The following is a 16,179-nucleotide window of genomic DNA, read 5'->3' as shown; positions in this document are numbered from 1 at the left end:
ACACTATTCCCAAACGTGTTTTGTTTTCGGATTCCTTAAAACGCATGACAATACCAAACGCGTTATCATGTTTCTGATATATAATTATCAAAAACAAAACAATCGTTACCAAATATGGATCCGATTTCTACTAAAAACATACCAATACCAAAATGGTTATTTTCATATCATACCAAACCATAACATATAACGTTATCGCCATCCAAACGGACCCTAAGCTTTTCAAACTTTAGATTCATTTATATTTAAATTCAAGCACAACAAGTTGTACCAAAATCAAATTTAAATATATATATTTTTATTCAAAAATAAAATATGATCACTAATATTTATTCAAATAATAATGGACTGTTTGATCAGTGTAAAAGTAGTCCACAAGTTCACATAATCCGAAGGCAATCATGTTGAAAAAGGTAAGGGTGTGTTTGTTTATTTGTTTGGCGTGGTGTGTTTGTACTTTGAAGCAAGATGGCATGACATCACACGTGTGATCTCTTATGATGATGGGAGGTTAATATTACTTTGAAGCAAGATGGCACGACATCACACACACACACAATATTTGAACATCTTTACTTCCTGATACACAAAATAGTAATAGATGTGGTCAGTAATTGGATTGGGTAATGTAACATTGTTCATTATATTCATAACTCACTGCTTTTACAAGTGGAACAATCCCAAATGCAATGGAGTTCTGCCTCCAGGTTCCATGGGCTTCCTTCTCGTTGGAGAGACACTTCAGTTTATAATGCCCAGTCACTCTATAGACATTCATCCATTCATCAAAACCAGAATTCAAAGTAAATATATTCATAAAATCTCTTGTGTGCAATAAAGCTATGTTTTTTTTTTTATAACAAAATCATATTCAGGTCATTGTGCTTAGAGTGGAGAAAGTGTCTTTTTATAACTAAATCATTTCTGACTTTTATATATATATATATATATATATATATATATATATATAATGTATCATACTTCCTTTTTAGGGTCATTTGATATGAACTATTATGATGTACTTAATTATTCACTAATATCTTCAAGTCTTGTTAGAAAATGCAAATCACTTTTCCTAACCTCGAATGCACTACTTTTTCTTTTGAAGGCAAGGCTGGCTGACCAAGAAAAATGCAGAATTAAATTTTTTGTTCATGGAAGATCCATACTCAAAACAACTTAAGATTTTAGGGCATTTTTTTCTTTCTTTTTATTTTTTATTTTTTATTTATTTTAATTTTTTTTTTTTAGTTTTTGATCGACAAACATTTCCTTGATAGATTTCATAATGTCATATGCCGCAAAGTTTTTAACAAACAAAACACTCTGATTCTTTTCATTTTCAGACTGTACTAGCATTTTCGATATATCTTCCATCTTCAGACTGTACTAATATTTTCTCACTACATAATATCAGGTGTTTCCCATGTCAGATATATTCATATATAAGAATTTTATGAAGGTGAGATTTCAGATTTATTTTATTTTATTACACTATGCCAACAACTTGATGCGACCTTGGTGTGTGCACAAAAATATGGTTAAATTTCTAGAATTAAAGAGTGCAAAGTGGGCATCAACTTTTACAATTTATAAAAGTCACTAAACACTTATACTATGAAGTATAGTGAGAAGAGATCGGGCATTATGGAATGGAATCTAATTTGAAATTAATGGACGTGAGATTGAAAAAGAGTTTGATTGGTGATTAAACTAAAGTGAAATTAATAACATTCAATTCAAATTAAAGCTAGTGAGATAAGTTTTAAAAGATGGAGGAGAGGTTTTAGGACATAGGAATCACCACTAAACTCATTCACTAAACAACATGCTTTCAACTAATAGGGAAAAACAATATTGTAATCACAATATGGCTAATACAATTTGCAATAATAAGCATGGATTGTCAAATTTAAGCATGAATTATCTACCTAACTACAAGTAAACTAAGGTAAGAACAACCCAACAAGACTAAGTATAATCCATCAAACTAATTGACAAGTGTAGCACATATTAATCAAGAAGATAATACAATTTGCAATAATAAGATATGGACTATCAAAGACAATAATAAATTGTCTACCTAACTACAAGTAAACTAGGGTGCAGAACAACCTATCAAGTCTAAGCCATAACCTATCAAATTAGTTAGCAGATGTATCCAATAAGTTCCATGCATAGCCATTACTAAACACAATTAGTAAAGGTATCTAGTGTAAGGATTAATTCCCAATCAATTACGCATAAGACTACATGTAACCAACATAGAAAATCAATAGGAAGAATTAATAAAGAAACCCGTGGTAGAACCAAGTTTCATTACACAAGATTATAGCATCAATTATAATATATACAAATCTCTAAAAGTTGAAAGACAATAGTTTAGATTACAAGCTTAGGGCCTATCCAATTCCTTAGGAAAAGACTAGCCAATCATTAAAGAGGTGGATGTGTCAAGAAGAGCCCAAGATCAATCCTCATGCCTTGTTTCATCATCTTCTTCTTCTTCTTGGTTGAAACCCTATAGAAAGAATGTGTATGAATTAGAGAGAGAATGTCCCAAAATGTATCTAATCCTAAGTAATCATTTGCCAATGTATCCAACCTTTAGCCAAAAAAGGCTAATACCTTTATATAGATGACTCAAATGCCACCCCAATTGGTTAGACCTCGTACACTAGAACCTCCAAATGATTGCACCATGAGCACCCCTGTAATCGGGCTTGAATTTTGTTTTGCACAGTTTTCGAGGTAGTTCAATCGATCGTAGCATGGTGACTCATAAAGTGGATAAGGACAAAGCTGAGATATTTATGCGGATATGGACAAGGATATTTATGAAGATTAGATTAAAACTTCCAATCGATCATAGGAAGGTTCGATCGATTAAAGAAGATAGAAATTTTATGAGGATAAGGACGAGCTTCGATCTATCATAGCAGTTGGCTAGAATGATCAAAGGTACAATCGATCATGCTGGAAGTTTGATCGATCGTAGAGGAAATTTCTGCATCTTTTGCTTCCATTTTGCTTTATCTTCCCACCAAGACTTTGGTTGACCTTTTCAAGGCTTTAATTCAGCTGAGTTAGCTCATTTCAACCTTAAGCACTTGAAAAGTGGAAAAAACGTAAAATAAGACTAAAACAGAAAAATAAGATAGAATAAAGTCATAATATACTCAAGATCAAGGGTTGAAATGCGCACATTTCAGTGCTTATCAATACCACTTTTCTTTTCCTTAGGTACCACTTTTTGGCCTTCATGTACTATGTTTTCTAAACACTCGTCTAGCTAGCTTGGAGAATAGTTTGTGTTATTTATGTACTAATAGAGTTGTTTATGGATCTAATGTGCACCTTAATTAGCGGTGAAGGGTTTATTAGCATTTTGAATTGCAAAAGTAAATGCATTCCGTGAAGGTACCACTTTTTTTCCGTGAAGGTACCACTTTTTAGCCTTCAGGTACCATGTTTTCTAAATACTCACTTAACTAGCTTATAATATAGTATGCGCTATTTATGGCACTAATGGAGTTGTTTGTAGATATAATGTGCAACCTACTTATTGGTGAAAGGTTTAATAGCATTTTGAATTGAAAAAATAAGTACATTCTGAGAAGGTATCACTTTTTTTCCAAACATGATCCAAATAAATTCACAGTCAGTCTAATCATATTCTAAGTACTTCTATAATAAGTCAAAACAATATAAATTAATACCCCAAATCAGATCAAAGTTCAACACCTTTAAAAATCAACTAAATAGTTAACTTTTTTAAAAAACTATCCCACGGCTAAATGTCAATCCATTTGTTACAAATTAAAATATAGCCGTTAAAGAATATAAATGTGCTTAACCACAGATATCATATCTCACGTGTTTGGGTCTTTACATAATCCTTCAATTTGTTATTTTCATCTAAAAGCAATCTTGAAGCGATAGTTGCACGTAACTTGTCAATATTCACCTGCACATTAAACCAGGTAATTTCTTTTCATGAGTATAGGATTGGGAAATGAACTTCATACGTGAAAACATTGTATGGAAGATTGTTTAGGTATTATTCAATTATAATTGTGAACATAATCAATATACCAAGTCAGGAACATTAAGCGATAAAATCACCTATCGGGCTTTTGAGATAGGTTGGGCACATTGTATAACAAGTTTTGTAGATCTCTTCCGGTAAATATCTCAACTAACATTACCTACAAATGCACAGTCTATAAATGATTAGAGTAAAAAATTCAGTAAAGAGTCTTCAACTTGTATACTTTACCGTCCTAATTTAACAATAAATGAATACTTAATCATAAAAATGACCTCATATGCAATAAGCATTTACCAAATCTTTTGACATATTGTTAAGAGTAGGCTTATCATGTGAACATCACTTCAGTGAATCCAACATATATATACGACTATTGCAGATGTTGAAGACATATAAGGACCAATGTTTCTCATTTACAAGTATTGGAAAGAAAAGCGCATATTTAAAAATATAAAAATTTAATTATTTTTATAATAATATTTTTTTGATAAAAAGATAATAAATGGTTATGTTTCCAAACAATAAATATTACTATATCGAATTGGCGAACTATGTTGTCATTGACCTTCATTATCATTTTATACTCATTCCACACTGCTTGTATTTTGGCTTTCCTATCAACCACTTTTGAAGCTATCTTGGAAAGTTCAATATGAAAAAGCATAATTGATAACCTAATATGTGTGAAACAAACACTCATTATAGATAGAATAATTTGTTAGCCCAATCCAAGGCCGAAAGTAAAATTTATATCCTCTACGCCTTTGTTTTAGTTAGAGCATTTGGCAATAGCCGTCAACCACTTACAATGATCACATTTAAACCATAAATGCGTGCATGTGATTGGTTTGAAAAATCAATGAACTTTAAGTAAACATATCACATTTGATATCCAATTATTGTAAGTGATTGTTCTCATATATCTTCTTATGAGGTAAAAACGATTTATATCCACCAGGATTTCACTATAATTAAACAATAACATATTAAGTGTTTGAGCATAAAAAACAAGTAAATATAGAGCAAATAAATAATTATTTGTATAATTTCTTACTGATGAATTTTGTTCTCGTTCATGGCACATGTGAGGACCATCTTTGTTATTGTAGTAATGGATTGACCTTTATTTTAACCCAAGGTGATTCCACCCAGGCTTTATAACACGTAATAAGGGGATGCTCACTACTTCCTGCACATCACCTTCCTTTTCCACTGTTGTGGAGGTTTTCGCTTCCTCTTCCATTGGTGTGAGGGTTTCTCATTCCACCTTCATGGGATTATGTTTTGCAAAAGATTGCCAACGTGAGTTTGCTTGTCGCGTGGGGGTTTCGTATTGCCAACGTGAGTTTGCTTGTTGCATGGGGGTTTCGTATTCCTCTGCCATTGGTATGAGGATTTCGTCTTCCACCTCCATCGGACGTTGTTGTGTAAACAATTGCGAAGGTGGGTTAGATTGTTGTTTAGATGAACTAGGTTTTGTAGCGAAGCTTTGTGAGGATCTCGACTCCCTATCTTGGCCTACATTGTGCCGTTGCTTCCATTTTTTAAACACTGTAATAATTTCAGATGCCAACTCTTAACAATTTTTAAAAAGTTTTATAAATATATATCCGTTAATATATAAATGTAACTATAGATTTACAAGTAATTGTGAATATACAAATTTAACCGTATATTTAGAACTAATCATAAAAAGCCATGATTGACATGATTACCTTATAATCGTCATCTTCGTATGAGTTGCAAATTTACCTCACCCAACCGAAACCATTATATTTACGTTTCTCTAAATTCAACCAATCGCTAATTAATTTATTGGTCCATCCACATAGGCATGAAATCTTAGCCATTGGTTTTGGGCCATTGACATCCACACGATGTAGGTAGGCAAGCTACAACATATAAGCCATTATGATAATGACATTATAGTTATTTGAAATAAAATGATAGACACATTACAAATATTATATCTTAGAACATACCATGAGAAAGAACAAACATTCATGTATGTATTTCAACTTTCTCTTCCTTCCTTTCTTTTATAAGACGCAATGTCTTTTCTCAACCAATCTAAAACAAATTTCCCCCAATTACACGATTTAACAGCATCCACATCGTCAACCGCCCACAACAACTTTTTGCTTGTCTCATTTTTCGATATGGGTAATAGAAGTGATCCGCATCCCCAACAGGAAGAACGTCCAATTGATGCACTAAGTTTTGCACTTCTATTGCACCGTTCTTTACAAAATTACCATTTTCTAACCAATTCACATTTTCTATAATATAGCTTGGCACATCTTCTCCTCTTCCCAAGGGTAGGTCAAGCACCTCTTCAACGCCACTTGGCGTAACAAGGATTCAACCACCACATTCAAAGGTGAAACAGGATGTTCTAGGATCAAAGTGTTCTACCAACCAAAAGCACAGTTTGCGCTTCAAATTGGTATAGTCAATGTCTAAAAGAGACCTAAACCCAATCTCTTGTACGATCACCTTTTTTACCTCACTTAAATTGCATATCGCTTCCTTGAAGAACACCGGGTATTCAACATCTACAAATAAATTACCAACAAAGACACATTAGATAGAAAAGTTGAAAACATGAAACAAATCACCAATTATGAGTACCTAGTTGAACTTTATAGATTAATTTTTTTTTTTTTTTTTGGAAGATTCTATAAAGGGTTGCAAATGCACTTATGGTGGAGGAATGAGTAAATTTAAATTTCTATACCTAGACATAAATAGTTGGCATCATAAGTGTAAGTTTATGGAGTTCCCATAGCTAGAGTCAATTGTTTTAATTTTTTAATGCATGATATCTAACTACACTACAAGAATTTTGGATATTAGGGACGAATTATTAAGGACGGTTTTAAAAGCCTTCTCAAAATTTATTAATTTACAGGGGGTATGCTTTACAACAAGGAAGGATATGTGTTGCAAATTTCAATTAAATAGAACAAGGAGTACAAAGAATTGTTGATGAAGATTTGGTGGAATGCAAAACAAGCTTTGGTGGTTTTTATATATGTCTCAGGTAGGTGCATGCAAGTTGGAGTAGGTGTCTTGCTAGCATATTGCCACCTACCTTCCACTACTAAAGTCTTCAAAATCACATAACAAGCTTATAATTAACTAATAGTATGGCTCCATTAAGGTGCAAAATTGATGAAACATCACATAACAGACCCTAGGTAATTAGATCGTAGTGCCTACTACCCGGTAAAAATTCCAAAAGAGTGAAGTATGCATGTCAAAGGCATATATATACATCCAATAAGTATATCATTTATTTCAAATTTACTATACAATTACACATAAGAACAGTTCAATTCTTACATGGTTGCTCTAATAAATGACCTTCCCGGGCTAGAGTGCTACATTTTTTTATTTTATTTTTTATAAGTAAAATTATATTAGAAAGCGTTCAAAAAGGAAATGCGTCCCTAGAGCTATACAAGAATCAAGAACAAAAGAAGAAAAGGGAAGACCTATGGAGGCTAAAGTGCTATTTTAAAATCACCATGTTATACTAAGATATAAAAGCAAAACATCAAATAATTCAACTAACCCAGTCATGTTCCTGTTTCTTTAATTTGGCGACATGCATTAGAGTTTCTATTAAATAGCTGCTAACTTAAACACAAAGTTGTATAACTGATCAAGATCAACATATTACATGAGGGGTGGTGAATTATTATTTTTTTATAATGCCCTACTTCGCTATTATTATTATTATTATTTTTGAATAACAAGTGATTACAGTTTATCTCTTATTACTCGCAAAATAAAAAAATCCTCTTCACTAAGGTCGTTCTAAATATTTTTGTTCCGATTTCCTACATTAAACATTCAAAACTCTTAATGGGATACAAATAGCTTGCCAGTAAAGAAAATGATTCCATAGCGATCCCATTTATAAGTATAAAACTAAACTGTTACTCAACAACTTGTGAGGTGGACCATACACACTACTCATACCACTAATTCCATAGTATTACTTTTCAGGAAAAAAAGATCCAAGAAAAAAACTTGAAAGAAAATAAATGAGCACTCAAAACTGTAAACACCCTAGGGCATATGGCTTCCAAGTAAAATACAAGAATATAAACTGTTTAGTCAATGGAATTTATTTTGGTTAATTTAAGTATAAAAGCTTGAGTCTGTAATTTTATTTAACTTTTAGCTAAAAATTTAAAAGTTATTTAGAGTTGGTTACATCTAAATCCTTTTCTTTTTTTCTTTTTCTTTTTTTTTTCCCTAAATGAAGAAAACAAATTATAAATGGAACAGTATAATACAAGGCAAAAAATGAGGGCGTACCCTCACAGCAGACACAAGAACCCTAACAACAGCAATGACCTAGTTAGATCAAAAACTTTAGGTTAACCCAAACATATATTTACCTTCTTTGAAAATTAATTTCAAATATCAACAATTTGCATCTATATAATGTCACAGACCTAGAATACAAGTTGTGAGTTGAAAATTATATATGTAAGGCTGATAAATTGGATTGAATATGCAATCTTGGATTGAATGTGCAAAATAGATGAAAAATCCAAAAGAAAACATATAAACCCATATCAGAATCACAGATTATGCACATAAATTAGATGGAAAATTACCTCAAACCCTAGATTCGGTCTTGAGAGAGAGAGAGTGAAGGAGAGAAAGACAAACCCTAGGTCTAGCTTGATTCAAAACCGAATAGATTCGGTCATCGAGAAACGAAGTAGAGAAGACAAAGGAACGGGGCTGCTGCTTCGCTAGTTAGAGAGATGGAGAACGGGCTGTGCTTCGCTATTACAGAGAGGGAGAGACAGAGGGCGCACGAATGAGGGTTTATTGGCCTTGCTTAAATTGGATGAGTAAATAAAAAGGGCAATAAGGTAAATGTGTTAGAATAGGGAGAAGGGTATTTTAGGTAAAATAATATTTTAAACAGTAAAAGTTCATGTGCCATGTCATCTTTTTAATCAATCTCATTTTCTTGAAAGTACGGGATTTTGACTCAAACACTTGGTAAATATGGAGCCTTAACCCCATTTATATGTAAAAATCCCTTTTATCTACCATGAGAAAGTAACATACCTAAAGTGTTATAAAAATTGGTAGTACTAATCCTTTTTCTTTTGAGCAATTCTGAATTCTGTACCGGCTTCTGCACTCTTCCAATCAATTGGGTCCTTTGAATTGGTTAAAGCTCTACTATTTCTAAATAAAATGGTTGGAAGATAAAAAAGCAAATAAACAAATTAAAACCTTCGTTCTATGGAAAAGATAGCCTACTAAAAGTACTCAAGTTTCTATATGGGTGACCAGTAAGTGACGCAATGTTTAACTTCTTAACAACCGCTTTCCTCCCACTTATTTTCCCAGCATCATGTCCTATTAGGTCACTGAGAAAGCACCCAATATAGAGAAACAAATTGTTTATGGGAAGAAGGGACCATCAAATGCCATTCATACGCCAATGGAAATGTTACAGTATTTCTAAACGAAATGAATTCGATAATTAATTCTGAATAAAGTAAGTGATTGTCCAATTAAGTGAGTGTTATAGCCCAATTTGAACTTCACTTATAAGAACAAGTACTGTGTAAAATGGAGTTCAATTTCAAGTTACATATTCCACTTATCACTTAACAATGAACACTTAAAATTCAAATAAGTATTAAAGAAGTTATCAATTTACAATTAGCATTACAACTTTTACTACTTAAATATTCAGCTCTTAGAAATTCCAGTACTTAATTCTTAGTTTTATCAAACGCCATCTATATATCTCACTAATTCTGCTCTAAGAAAGTCCAATACAACTCTTAGTTTTATCAAATGCCACCTATATCTTATTAACCAAATAACTGACCATTATGGCCTGAGGTCATTGCTTGGTATATTGGTTTGAATCTTTGAGGAATCAAAACCTTTGCGTAATTAAAAGCTCTATGTTTGGGAATAAAGCCCATGCAGTCCTCTATTCACAAGAAACCACCTGATGAGTGTGTGTCACTTGTGAACAATGATTCAATTCATAATTACCAATAATACTACTACATGTGTTGACAAAATAATGACCAGTTCAAATTCATAATATCATTAACATGTCAAATCAACTATATTACATAATAGTTACAATTTAACTAAATCAGAAAGAAAATGAAAAAAGGAAAAGAAGAATTAAACGAGTGGATCACAAGAAACTCAAGTTTAACCCTCCTTTGAGTTGATGATAGAGCCGTCATCGAAATAAACTTGCGAAAGAATAATTAAGGTTAGGATTTTTGAGAGAAGAGAAAACACACACACACACACACAAAAAAAAAAAAAAAAAAAAAAAAAAAAAAAAAAAAAAATGGAAAAAAAAAAATATATATTTGAGTTCATATTCCCTCTAGGAACACTTCCAGAAAATTTTCTATTACTTGTCTGGTTCATGTATACAAGAGGACTGCATTTGCCTGGAGGTAGGCTATGGGGTGATTCAAGGGGCCCTCGAGAAAAAAAAAATCAATTTAACACTACAAAAAATTAGTTTCTTTCCTAATACATCGTATGTATTAAAGACCATCTCATAATAAGAGATTCATTTTAAAAGTAAAATTAAAAATCTTATCAGTTAAGTTAGATAACCAAATGGCATGTTAAATGGTGCCAATGACTATCAAAATAAAATATGATAATATTTCCAATAAATCATGATATAAATTTGTAAAATTATCAAATTAAAATGTAATAACTCATCGGACAAGTAGAATATGGTAAAAAATGACACACTTACAATTTTCCGATTCCACTCATTTCACTGAGATTTTCCCTTCACAGGAAGTAAACCTATATTAAGAGGACATAATTCAAACACTTCAGAAACTTCGGAGAAATGTAGAAACTGGACTTTAATAACAATCAGAAGTTTTTTCATTCTTAAAAACAGAATAATAATAATAATAATAATAATAACAGAAAGCAGAAGAATATGAAACCAACAAACTTGAATCGAGTTCAAAATGATTAAAGAAAGCAATGCACAATCTGAATCGAGTAACATATCAGCAAAGACCTAAAATTTCAATCAAGAATCTACGAAGGAGGAGAAGAATAGGTTGAGTTAGCTACCTGATGATTGAGGAGACATGCCTCTTAGAAGATCAGAATCGCCACCACCCTAACTCTCAGAATCGCCGCAACCCTAACCCTAACAGTGAGACAGTGAAAATGGGTTTACATGATACAATCACATATATATATATATATATATATATATATGTTCAGGTAAAAAATGTTACATTCAGGTAAAAAAACAATAATAATTACGTTACCCGATAAAATTTAAAAGAGACTCTTTCCGTGTATTATTCCTTCCGTAAGTTGCAAAATGTATCATTAGATTCGTACTCTTGTCAATATATATATATATATATATATATATAGATAAAGAATTGACAAATAAAATAATTTTGTTGGCTGAGTAAATAAGTTCCTTAATTTTGCATCTCTTATATTATTTGTTTGTAGGAGTATTTTTAGTGTGATTAATTTTGTATGTCTGTAATCCAAATTTGAATAAGTATTGACAATTATATTTACTTTAAAAATAAAAATTGATTACACTTTTAATAATAGTGTATATATAAATACATATATAAGTTAGGTTCATACTTTCGTGAATTGTTTGGCGCAGGGTTTTGAAATTTCAATTCAAATTTCAAATTTTTCTAGGTAAAAGGGTTGCAATCGAGCCAAGTTCTGAAATGCTCTCGTTCGTCACAATCTAAGGGTATACTCAATAAATAGAAATTTATATTCTATATTTTTATATCAAAAGCACAAAGTGTTTCAAATCATTTACTTAATAATAATATAGTAGTAGGAAAAACTGAAATTCAATAAATAAAAATTTAATTAGAGAATGAAATATATACTATTAAAAATCTTATTTAATAATATAATAGTAGGAGATACTAATAATAATATATAATATTATTTTTAGAATGTTATTTATTTCAATAAATAATATATTTTTATAATATTATTTAATTATACTTTACAATTTTTTATTTTATATTAAGGGGATTGAAAACCAAGAAGTGAGTTATTTATACCAAGCATTCTTCTTATGGCTAGATCTAATCTCTGGTCCTGCAAAAAGGAAAAAGAATTTAACGTTCTTCCTTTCGAAAGGAGTATTAGGGAAATCTTGATTGCAGCTTTCCCCAGACCTTCAGTAAAAACATGAAAAAAAGGGGCTCGAATGAAAGGAGTGATCTCGTAGTTCTTGGTCTATGAAGATGCATTGTTAGATGCTCCATTTTATTTTCCCATGGAGGGCAAACTAAACCGTGCTTGAGAGATAGTTGTCCATACATTGATATACAGACACTTCTATTCACGTATATCGCACATGTGTTTTACTAGTATATATGTGTGTGTGTGTGTGCACACACACGTACACGAGCTTAAAACGAGCATATTCACAAACATGTTTATTTATTTATGTTAGAGTTATGCACACACTTTCGCTCACGTGCATAGCACGTGTGTTTCAGTAGTAGTATACATAAATATATATATATATATATATATATATATATATATATATATATACGCGTGTTCACAAGCTTAAAACGAGCCTATTCACTAACATCTTTATTAACAAATGAGCTGAACTGAATGATGTTTGAGATTGACTCATTTATTAAACGAGTCAAGTAATTTTGTTTCAACTCAGTTTGTGTAATAAATAAACAAACATGAACCGAACGTAAATGGAGCCGAGCTCGAGTAGCTCACGAATTGCTCAATGAGTAGTTGTAGCCTTTAAAATAAATAATAAAATAATTAAAAAGGAAATTGAAAGAAAAATATTAATAAAAAGTGGACATACATACACAGTTGGCAAATATAAGAAATGCCTATTCCGGTTCTGTTACACACTGATTTATCAGTATGCATATAAATTTACATAAGAATCGGCTGATACCTGGCCAAAACGGCTAGTATGGCCTTACCGGTCCGCTCTCTTAGAGAACCGGCCGGTTTGGAAGTAGACAAAAAGATAATAAAAAATAAAAAAAAGGGAGAGAAGTTTAAAAAATATTTTATTTTGTTTTTTTAGTTTTGCCCTTTTAACCATTTTGGGTCAAGGTTGGTTACTGTGAATGCAAAAATAAAAAATTTGCCACTACTTTTCAACGTATTACAATACTAATTTAATATGTCCCTTATTTTATTTTATTACAGTTTGCTAATTAAAGTAGCAGTCTTGATTCGAAGTACCAAGTTTGTCAATTTAGTCAACTCCAGTCAAGATGGGTCATTCTTACATTTGAAGACTTGAAGCACACTTATTACGTGTGACATTTGATCTGTCAATTGGATTAAAGTTCATTCCTAAGCTTTTCAAACTTTAGATTCATTTATATTTAAATTCAAGCACAAGTTGTACCAAAATCAAATTTAAATATAAATTTTTTTTATTCAAAAATAAAATATGATCACTAGTATTTATTCAAATAATAATGGACCGTTTGATCAGTGTATAAGTAGTCCACAAATTCACATAATCCGAAGGCAATCACGTTGAAAAAGGTAAGGGTGTGTTTGTTTATTTGTTTGGCATGGTGTGTTTATACTTTGAAGCAAGATGGCATGACATTACATGTGTGATCTCTTACGATGATGGGAGGTTAATATTACTTTGAAGCAAGATGGCATGATATCACACAAGCACACAATATCTGAACATCTTTACTTCTTGATACACAAAATAGTAATAGATGTGGTCAGTAATTGGATTGGGTATTGTAACATTGTTCATTATATTCATAACTCACTGCTTTTACAAGTGGAACAATCCCAAATGCAATGGAGTTCTGCCTCCAGGTTCCATATGGGCTTCCCTTTTGTTGGAGAGACACTTCAGTTTATAATCCCCAGTCGCTCTATAAACATTAATCCATTCATCAAAACTAGAATTCAAAGGTAATATATTCATATAATCTCTTGCGTGCAATAAAGTTATTCACACCAAGTAGGATGACAGTTGGATACGATTGCTATGGGTTTTTTTTTTTTTAACTAAATCATATTCAGGTCACTGTACTTAGAGTGGAGAAAGTGTCTTTTTATAACTAAATCATTTCTGATATATATATATAATGTATCATACTTCCTTTTTAGATTTCTAGTGGTCATTTGCTTATGAACTACCATGATGTACATAATTGTTCACTAATATCTTCAAGTCTCTTTAGAAAATGTAAATTACTTTTCCTAACCTCGAATGCACTACTTTTTCTTTTGAAGGCAAGGCTAGCTGACCAAGAAAAAAACAGAATTAAAATTTTCGTTCATGGAAGATCCATACTCAAAACAACTTGAGATTTTAGGGTTTTCTTTTCTTTCTTTCTTTCTTTTTTTTTTTTTTTTTCTTTTTCTTTTTATTTTTTAGTTTTTGATTGACAAACGTTTCCTTGTTAGATTTCATAATGTCATATGCCACAAAGTTTTTAACAAACAAAACACTCTACTTCTTTACATACGGACAATGTACCTTTCATTTTTAGACTGTACTAGCATTTTCTATATATCTTCCATCTTCAGACTGTACTAGTATTTTCTCATTACATAATATCATGTGTTTCCCATGTTAGATATATTCATATATAAGAATTTTATGAAGGTGAGATTTCAGATTTTATTTTATTCTATTACACTATGCCAAAAACTTGATGCGACCTTGGTGTGTGCACAAAAATGTGGTTAAATTTCTAGAATTAAAGAGTACAAAGTGGGCATCAACTTTTTTCAATTTATAAAAGTCACTAAACACTTATACTATGAAGTATAGTGAGAAGGGATCGTCCTCGGGAATTATGGGATGGAATCTAATTCAAAATTAATGGACGTGAGATTGAAAAAGAGTTTGATTGGTGATTAAACTAAAGTGAAATTAATAACATTCAATTCAAATTAAAGCTAATGAGATAGGGTTTAAAAGATGGAGGAGAGGTCTTAGGACATAGGAATCACCACTAAACTCATTCACTAAACAACATGCTTTCAACTAATGGGGAAAAACAATATTGTAATCACAATATGGCTAATAGAATTTGCAATAATAAGCATTGATTATCAAATTCAAGTATGAATTGTCTACCTAACTGTAAGTAAACTAAGATGTAGAACAACCCAACAAAACTAAGTATAATCTATCAAACTAATTGACATGTGTAGCACACATTAATCAAGAAAATAATACAATTTGCAATAATAAGATACGGACTATCAAAGGCAATAATAAATTGTCTACCTAACTACAAGTAAATTAGGGTGCAGAACAACCTATCAAGTCTAAGCCATAACCCATCAAATTAGTTGACAAATGTATCCAATAAGTTCCATGCATAGCCATCACTAAACACAATTAGTAAAGGTATCTAGTGTAGGGATTAATTCCCAATCAATTACACATAAGACAACATGCAACCAACATAGAGAATCAATAGGAAGAATTAATAAAGAAACCCTTAGTAGAACCAAGTTTCATTATACAAAACTATAGCATCAATTACAATATATACAAATTGTAATGACCCGGTCATTTTTCTTCCTTTTCTTTTTCTCAGATTTTAACGGATATTTTTTTTTCATTGTCTTTTCCTTTTTGGGTTCGGTTTTTCATCACTTGATGTCGTCTCGAGTGCTCTGGAATGATTTTCGAGACTCTTTTCCTTGGATTGACAACTTCCTTTGGGGATTATGTCATTTCCATATTTTATTTTTCAGAACACTATTCACATTTTGTCTTTTTCTCGTTTATCCTTTTTCTTTGCACAACCTTACTTTTTGTGCTCGGATTTGATTCCGGTTTTGCATGCATTTATGATATTTGATTTCCATGATAGTGGTATTTTTACTTTTCTAGAAAAGCATGTTAATTGCTTACTTCTTTTATAAAGGGGCATTAATGCATACTTTAGTGTAATTATTCTTAACTTGTGGGGTTTTAGTGTAATTAAATAAAGTAATATTTTTCATCTTGGGGATCATTTTGCAATTAAATTTGGAAGATATTTTCAAAAATGACCTTTTTGTAATTTTTGAAAAGTGTGACAAGT

General features: G+C 31.3%; 1 long non-coding RNA gene across 3 annotated transcripts; it reads right to left on the bottom strand.

Moving 5' to 3' along the window:
* Positions 1-4,144: 4,144 nt before the first annotated feature.
* Positions 4,145-11,271, bottom strand: LOC132295279 (uncharacterized). 3 transcript variants are annotated; one of them, XR_009478420.1, is made up of 3 exons: positions 11,177-11,271; positions 10,842-10,894; positions 4,145-4,208 (listed from the first exon to the last, which is right to left on the bottom strand). It is a non-coding gene; the product is annotated as an uncharacterized LOC132295279 (long non-coding RNA). The 3 variants fall into 3 exon arrangements; XR_009478419.1 differs by lacking the exon at positions 4,145-4,208 and adding an exon at positions 5,960-6,606; XR_009478418.1 differs by lacking the exon at positions 4,145-4,208 and adding an exon at positions 9,929-10,055.
* Positions 11,272-16,179: the final 4,908 nt, after the last annotated feature.

This window comes from Cornus florida, unplaced genomic scaffold (genome assembly GCF_030987335.1).
Source record: "Cornus florida cultivar Cherokee Brave unplaced genomic scaffold, ASM3098733v1 CherokeeBrave_3.0.0_Hap2_Chr02, whole genome shotgun sequence".
Lineage (NCBI taxonomy): Eukaryota > Viridiplantae > Streptophyta > Magnoliopsida > Cornales > Cornaceae > Cornus > Cornus florida.
Note: the sequence above shows the minus strand (reverse complement) of the source record. Positions and strands in the feature narration are given on the sequence as shown.